Here is a 7,968-nt window from a genome sequence, read left to right on the forward strand (position 1 = left end):
TTAGCCGTGACATTATCGGGGATAGTGTTCTTGATGGCTTGTAGTCCATCTTTGTGTGGAATGTTGGTGTAGAGGGCTTCTACATCCATAGTGGCCAGGATGGTGTTATCAGGAAGATCACCGATGGATTGAAGTTTCCTCAGGAAGTCAGTGGTGTCTCGAAAGTAGCTGGGAGTGCTGGTAGCATAGGGCCTGAGGAGGGAGTCTACATAGCCAGACAATCCTGCTGTCAGGGTGCCAATGCCTGAGATGATGGGGCGCCCAGGATTTCCAGGTTTATGGATCTTGGGTAGTAGATAGAATATCCCAGGTCAGGGTTCCAGGGGTGTGTCTGTGCGGATTTGATCTTGTGCTTTTTCAGGGAGTTTCTTGAGCAAATGCTGTAGTTTCTTTTGGTAACTCTCAGTGGGATCAGAGGGTAATGGCTTGTAGAAAGTGGTGTTGGAGAGCTGCCGAGCAGCCTCTTGTTCATATTCTGACCTATTCATGATGATCTATTCATGATTTAAAGACTGGAGAGCATGCCTTTCGTGAGAGACTTGAGGAGCTCAATCTATTTAGCTTATTGAAGAGAAGGTTATGAGGCAACTTGATCATCAGCTGTAGTGACTACACAGAGAGTGTGACAGATTTCTGTTACCAATCTGCCTGAGGCATCAGGTGATCTGGCTGAGGCCACAGGATTATTTGGGGAGGAGATGACGGAGCACACCAAGTAACTGAGTTTTTAAAGCTTTATTGATAAAATAATAAAATAACAGCGGAGAGTGCTGGGGGAGGGGTTCCCCACTTCACTCAAAGGAAGGAAGAAAGCGTTAGTGCCCCAAGCCCTAACCCACTTTCATACTCACATCTGCACTACCCAAGGCTGGCCAAGCCTGGGTGTAACGTAAGAAGAACTGGGGGAGGGGTGGACGGGACAACAGCACCTCCTTTGTCAGCCTTTTTGATTATGATGTCAGAGTTGTTTCTGAGGCTGTGGATGGCTTTGTGTTCTGCATGGCTGAGGTTGTGGGGCATGTGATGCTGCTTTTCCACAATTTCAGCCCGTGCACGTCGGCGGAAACACTCTATGTAGAGGTCCAGTCTGCTGTTTTGACCTTCAGGAGGAGTCCACCTAGAATCCTTCTTTTTGTAGTGTTGGTAAGGAGGTATCTGTGGATTAGTATGTTGTTCAGAGGTATGTTGGAAATATTCCTTGAGTCGGAGATGTCAAAATAGGATTCTAGGTCACCACAGAACTGTATCATGTTCGTGGGGGTGGAGGGGCAGAAGGAGAGGCCTCGAGATAGGACAGCTGCTTCTGCTGGGCTGAGAGTATAGTTGGATAGGTTAACAATATTGCTGGGTGGGTTGAGGGAACCATTGCTGTGGCCCCTTGTGGCATGTAGTAGTTTAGAAAGTTTAGTGTCCTTTTTCTTTTGTAGAGAAGCAAAGTGTGTGTTGTAAATGGCTTGTCTAATTTTAGTAAAGTCCAGCCATGAGGAAGTTTGTGTGGAAGGTTGGTTTTTTATGAGAGTATCCATTTTTGAGAGCTCATTCTTAATCTTTCCCTGAAGTGAGCTGTAGCTCACGAAAGCTTATGCTCAAATAAATTGGTTAGTCTCTAAGGTGCCACAAGTACTCCTTTTCTTTTTACTTTAGACCATTTCTCCAGTTTGTCGAGATCATTTTTAATTTTAATCCTATCCTCCAAAGCACTTGCTACCCTTCCCAGCTTGGTATCATCTGCAGACTTTATAAGTGTACTCTCTATGTCATTATCTAAGTCAGTGGTTCTCAACTAGAGGTCTTCCAGGGGGTACATCAACTCATCTACATATTTGCCTACTTTTCAACAAGCTACATAAAAAGCACTAGCAAAGTCAGTACAAACTAAAATTTCATACAGACAATGACCTGTTTATACTGCTCTATATACTGTACACTGAAATGTAAGTACAATATTTATATTCCAATTGATTTATTTTATAATTGTGTGGTAAAAATGAGAATGTAAGCAATTTTTCAGTAATAGTGTGCTGTGACACTTTTGTATTTTATGTCTGATTTTGTAAGTAGTTTTTAAGTGAGGTGAAACTTGGGGTTATTCAAGACAAATCGGACTCCTGAAAGGGGTACAGTAGTCTGGAAAGGTTGAGAACCACTGATCTAAATAATTGATGAAGATGTTGAACAGAACCGGACCCAGAACCGATCCCAGCAGGACCCCACTCGATATGCCCTTTCAGCTTGACTGTGAACCACTGATAATTACTCTCTGGGAACAGTTTTCCAACCAGTTATGCACCCACCTTATAATAGCTCCATCTAGGTTGTATTTCCCTAGTTTGTTTATGAGAAGGTCATGCAAGATAGTTTCAAAACCCTTACTAAAGTCAAGATATTCCACATCTACCACTTCCCCCTATCAACAAAGCTTGTTATCCTACCAGAGAAAGCTATCAGGTTGGTTTGACATGATTTGTTCTTGACAAATCCATGCTGACTGTTACTTATCACCTTATTATCTTCTAGGCATTTGCAAATTGATTGCTTAATTATTTGCTCCATTATCTTTCCGGGTACCGATATTAAGCTGACTGGTCTGTAATTCCCCGGGTTGTTCTTATTTCTCTTTTTATAGATGGGCACTATATTTTAGATTTTCCAGTCCTCTGGAATATCTCCTGTCTTCCAGGACTTTTCAAAGTTAATCGCTAATGGCTCAGATATCTCCTCAGTCAGCTCCTTGACTATTCTAGGATGCATTTGATCAGGTCTTGGTGACTTGAAGACATCTAACTTGTCTAAATAATTTTTAACTTGTTTTTTCCCTATTTTAGCCTTTGATCCTACCTCATTGTCACTGGCATTCCCTATGTTAGATGTCCAATCGCTACTAATCTTTTTGGTGAAAACCGAAACAAAAAAGTCATGTAGCACTTCTGCCATTTCCACAGTTTCTGTTATTGTTTCTCCCCCACTTATTGAGTAATGAGGTAAAAATAACATGCAATAATTTAATACAATTCCTTCAGATAAACTCAATTTAGGGATAATGACCTCCAGATGGAAGGGGGTTTGCAAAAATCCATGCCACATGATATGTTCCCACCAGTTATGGAGGTGGCAAGCAATAGATTCAATGGTTGTGTGATAGCCTAGATGAGATCCGGTTTCAATTAGCCTAATAAACTTTTTTGTAACTATGCTATTTTCCCTGAAACTGTAGAGTGGCAGCACTTCGAATGTGTTAGCAGTAAGTTAATACACTAGACCCTGAATCAGCTAAGCAAAGTACGTGTATAACATTAACCACATGAGTAGTCAAGGAAACTAGTCATGTGCTTAAAGTTACACATTAATTTCTTTGCTGGGTTGTGGCCTTACAGAAACAAAACTAGTAACTTAAAAGAAAGAACAGCACTGTGAGTTGAGTTCGGGGAGTTTTGAATGCTGTTATTTTTTTCTATTGGTTGATTAACGTTAGAGACGCAGGTCCAAAAACCGGTCCAGACAACATCAGCCAGACTGTTTAGTATTGTGAATCTTTGTGAGGCTTTAGTTTTGTGAAACCAAAGCTATGGTTTGTTTCATGCTAAGCCCCATTTGATCTCAGTCTGCAAGGTTTGTGAGAGCCAGGATACATGTTCTAATGTGGGCCCAGCTCTAATTCTATATCTTTAAATCCTCAGTCCGACTATTCTATGTTTGGAAAGGATCTTTCTTCTAGGCTCATACTCATCGGTCCTACTAAACTTGGCAATACCTGTTTTAGAGCTGAGTGGAAATCTGATCGAATGTTTTCCATCGAAGGATGCTGATACATCAAAATAGAAACGTTTGGCAGACAGTTTGATTTCAGCGAAGGTCTGATGGAATGTAGACAGTGTTCCAATGAAACCCAGTCAGAACCTGTCTGGCTTCCTGCCAGCTTGCCGTCCCAGCTCCTTGGCAGGGTTCCAGGCTCCTGGCTCATCTGAAGCTCTCCTGGAGAGCTGATAAGGACACACAAGTCGGGGAGCACCAGATTCCAGGCTCCCAGCTCCAAGCAGCAGCACTGGAACAGTTTTTGGAGTGGGGGTGCTGACTGAGCTGTACCCCTCTTACACCTGTCTGTGCCCCTCATTGCCCCCTAGAGCTGGGGCTGGGAGCAGGGCCATGGCTTCGGGAGGGGGTGGGACGTGGAAGGGGTAAGGTAGCAGAGGCTGGGGCCACAGCTAGGGGCGGGTGCAGAGCCCCAGGTTTGGGGCTGTGGCTGGGATCGCGCATGCAGGGACGGGACCCTGGGGCCAGCAGCAGAGCTCCCAGGTGCGGGTGAGGGGCCGGCGGCTGAGCGGGACCCAAATTCGGCAGCGGAGCTCCTGAGGCCGGTTGTCGAGTGGGACCCTGGGCCATCAGCAGAGCCCCTGGGCATGGGTCCAGTGGCTGAGCGGAACCCATGACCAAGTGGGACCCAGGGTCGGCAGCGGAGACCCCAGGCAGGAGCGTGTCTGCGGTCAGGACCCCGGGCAGCAAGGGTGCGGGGCCGGCAGCTGGGATGCTTGGTACAAAACCCCCGCACCTCTACGTCCTGTGCCTATGGCTCCCAGGCAGCCAGGGTTTTCAGGGTCCATAACTCCGAGGCAGGCAGGCAGCCAGCCAGGTGCACTGCCCCCAAGTCAGGGATACCAGGGCTTTTCCTTTCACAGAGAATTTTGAAATTTTGTTTCCCCCCACCCATAAAATAGAATGACTATTCTCTGCACAGCTCAAATCTGTTTTTTTGTTTTTTGTTTTTTTATTTAAAAAATTAAATCTATTGGAAATGCTGAACACTGAAATTGAAGTTATATTAAATATCAGTCATGGTATATAAGTCAATACCCTGAGAGGAAGGATGGCCTAGTGGCTAAGGCACCATACTAGGATTCAAGGAGATCTGGGGTTAATTCCTGACTCAATCTCTCCATGTCTCATCTCCTCATCTCCTGCTCTTTCTTGTCTTTAGAATATACTTGCTGTCATAAAGGGAAGGGTAACCACCTTTCTGTATACAGAACTATAAAATCCCTCCTGGCCAGAGGCAAACCCCCTTCACTTGTAAAAGGTTAAGAAGCTAAGATAATCTCGCTGGCACCTGACCAAAATGACCAATGAGGAGACAAGATACTTTCAAAGCTGGAGAGCGGGGCGACAAAGGGTCTGTCTGTCTGTGTGATGCTTTTGCTCGGACCAGGTCAGAAATGTTCTTCAGAACTTTTGTTAAGTTAGTAAATAATCTAGCTGGAAATACGTTAGATTTCCTTTTGTTTAAATTGCTGGTAAATAAACTGTGCTGAATGGAATGTATATTCCTGTTTTTGTGTCTTTTTGTAACTTAAGGTTTTGCCGAAGGGATTCTCTATGTTTTGAATCTGATTACCCTGTAAGGTATTTACCATCCTGATTTTACAGAGGTGATTCTTTTACTTTTTCTTTAATTAAAATTCTTCTTTTAAGATCCTGATTGCTTTTTCATTGTTCTTAAGATCCAAGGGTTTGGGTCTGTGTTCACCTATGCAAATTGGTGAGGATTTTTATCAAACCTTCCCCAGGAAAGGGGTAGTACTTGGGGGGATATTTTGGGGAGAAGATGTCTCCAAGTGGGCTCTTTCCCTATTCTTTGTTTAACACGCTTGGTGGTGGCAGCATAGGGTTCAATGACAAGGCAAAGTTTGTACCTTGAGGAAGTTTTTAACCTAAGCTGGTAAGAATAAGCTTAGGGGGTCTTTCATGCAGGTCCCCACATCTGTACCCTAGAGTTCAGAGTGGGGAAAGAACCTTGACACTTGCTCTGGAGCAGGGAATGTCTCTTATTACATGTCTGTACAATGCATAGCGCAAGGGGGCCCTGGTCTCAGCTAGGTGCTTCTGTAATATCAGTAAATAATACTATATCATTTTAAGTTGTCTCTAACACTTTTTGTCATTGTAGGGTTTGGCCCAATGGTATGTCCCCCATTTGACCCTTGGCGAGATTGGTCAAGATTTAGTGTAAGGTTTGGAAATGACATTTGTTTGTCGGTCTCCTAAGGCAATAGTGTAGCCATATCATTAGCCACTATTCATTGTCTGTATTTTGGTAGCACCTAAAGGCCACAAGCAGGTTGGGCCCCTTTGTGCTGAGCACTGTAAAAACATATAATAAATGGGTGACTGCTCTATGGACTGATAGCTTGTTTACTGCACCCAGCACGCTGGAGGCACTATATAAACAACAGGCTGAGGGGGCAGGTGGTTGTGGTAAAGGGATTTTTATTAATTTATTCTATATTTAGAGGCTAGTGTGGAAGAAAGTCGGTAGACACTGGGAGAAGGAGGTTAGTGGTGTGTTGAGGCTGGCATAACTGGGAGAAGTCACGTAGGGAGGTTGATAAGAGACAAAGGCAATTAAGGGAAGTGGGGCCTAGTGATGTAGGGGTTGAAGACAACCATAAGAATCTTGAAAATGCGGTGGAGAAGGGGGTTGGTCAGTAGGAGGGACTCAGTGGGGGTCATGGGGTCAGTGAGATAGGCAAAGAAGATGACCTTAGTAGTGGCATTGATTTAAAGCAGAAGCAGGTGATGTGAGTGCCAGGGAAACCATTGAGGAAGTGGTTAAATCAATGTGGCATGTGATGAGACCTTGTAGGAGAGTTTTAATTGTATGGATAGAGAGACAAGGACAGACCTTAACATGATGGGTAGGAAGAAAGATCAAAATTTGGACATTGCGAGGATACGTGGGAAGAGGAAGAGAGACAGAGAGGAATCAAATATGACCTGCAAGTGAAAGGCCTGATTGACAGACTCTGACACAAATGGGACCACTGGAGAAGTTTGCAGAAGAAATATCATGAATTCAGTTTTGGCTTGTTAAGTTTAAGTTGAAAACAAGATGAGGTCAGGAGAACCTGGTCCTGTGGTTAAGGCTGTGGACTGTCTAATAGACTGGAAAGGCAAGGTGGGTGAGCTAATATCTTTTGTTGGACCTGCTTCTGTTGGTGAGAGAGCTGCGCTTTCAAGCCACACAGAGCTCATCTTCTGGTATGGAAAAAGTACTCCTAGTGTCCCAGCTAAATGCCGGGTGGAAGAAATTGTTTAATATATGTAGTCAGCACATATTCTCAGGGACTATTCAAGGAAGAGTGGTCCATTAACACTTCTGCAGTCATGGGACAAAAAAGAGGAGGTTAAAAAGAGCTCTATGTGGCTTGAAAACTTGTCTCTCTCGTCAGCAGAAGTTGGTCTAATAAAAGATATTACCTCACCCATCTTGTCTCTCTAATATCCCGGGACTGACATGGCTACAACTACGTTGCATAGACTAATGGACTGGAAGTCCATTGATTAAACAGGCTATGGGTCAGGCCCAAAGTGAGGAAGGGGGAAAAGAACCAGGCCTGACTTCATATAGATTTTAATTTTTACAGTAACTACAGAGAGTAAAACTTTAAGGGCCTGTTTCTCCCCTCACATAAGGCCTCCCTCAGTAGAAGGACTTATATTGTTTTCAGTGGCTATCGGATTGGTCCATTATGCTGGCTCTACCCTGCTGTAACTCTATTGGCTTCATAGATTCCAAGACCAAAAGAGACCATTGTGATCATCTAGTCTGACCTTCTTTGCCCATAGAACTTCCCCAAAACAATTCCTAGAACTAAGCTTTTAGAACAACATCCAATCTTGATTTAAAAATGGTCAGTGATGGAGAATCCACCACCACCCTGGGTAAGTTGTCCCAATGGCTAGTTACTTTCAGTTTCAAAAATTTGCATCTTATTTCCAATCTGAATTTGTCTAGCTTCAGCTTCCAGCCACTGGATTGTGTTAGACCTTTCTCTGCTAGACTGAAGAGCCCATTATTCAATAGTTGTTCCACTAGTAGGTACTTATAGACTGTAATCAAGTCACCCCTTAACCTTCTTTTCGTTACACTAAATAGATTGAACTCCTTGAGTCTGTCACTCTAAGGCAGGTTTTCTA

Source organism: Eretmochelys imbricata, chromosome 1 (assembly GCF_965152235.1).
Source record: "Eretmochelys imbricata isolate rEreImb1 chromosome 1, rEreImb1.hap1, whole genome shotgun sequence".
Classification (NCBI taxonomy): domain Eukaryota; kingdom Metazoa; phylum Chordata; order Testudines; family Cheloniidae; genus Eretmochelys; species Eretmochelys imbricata.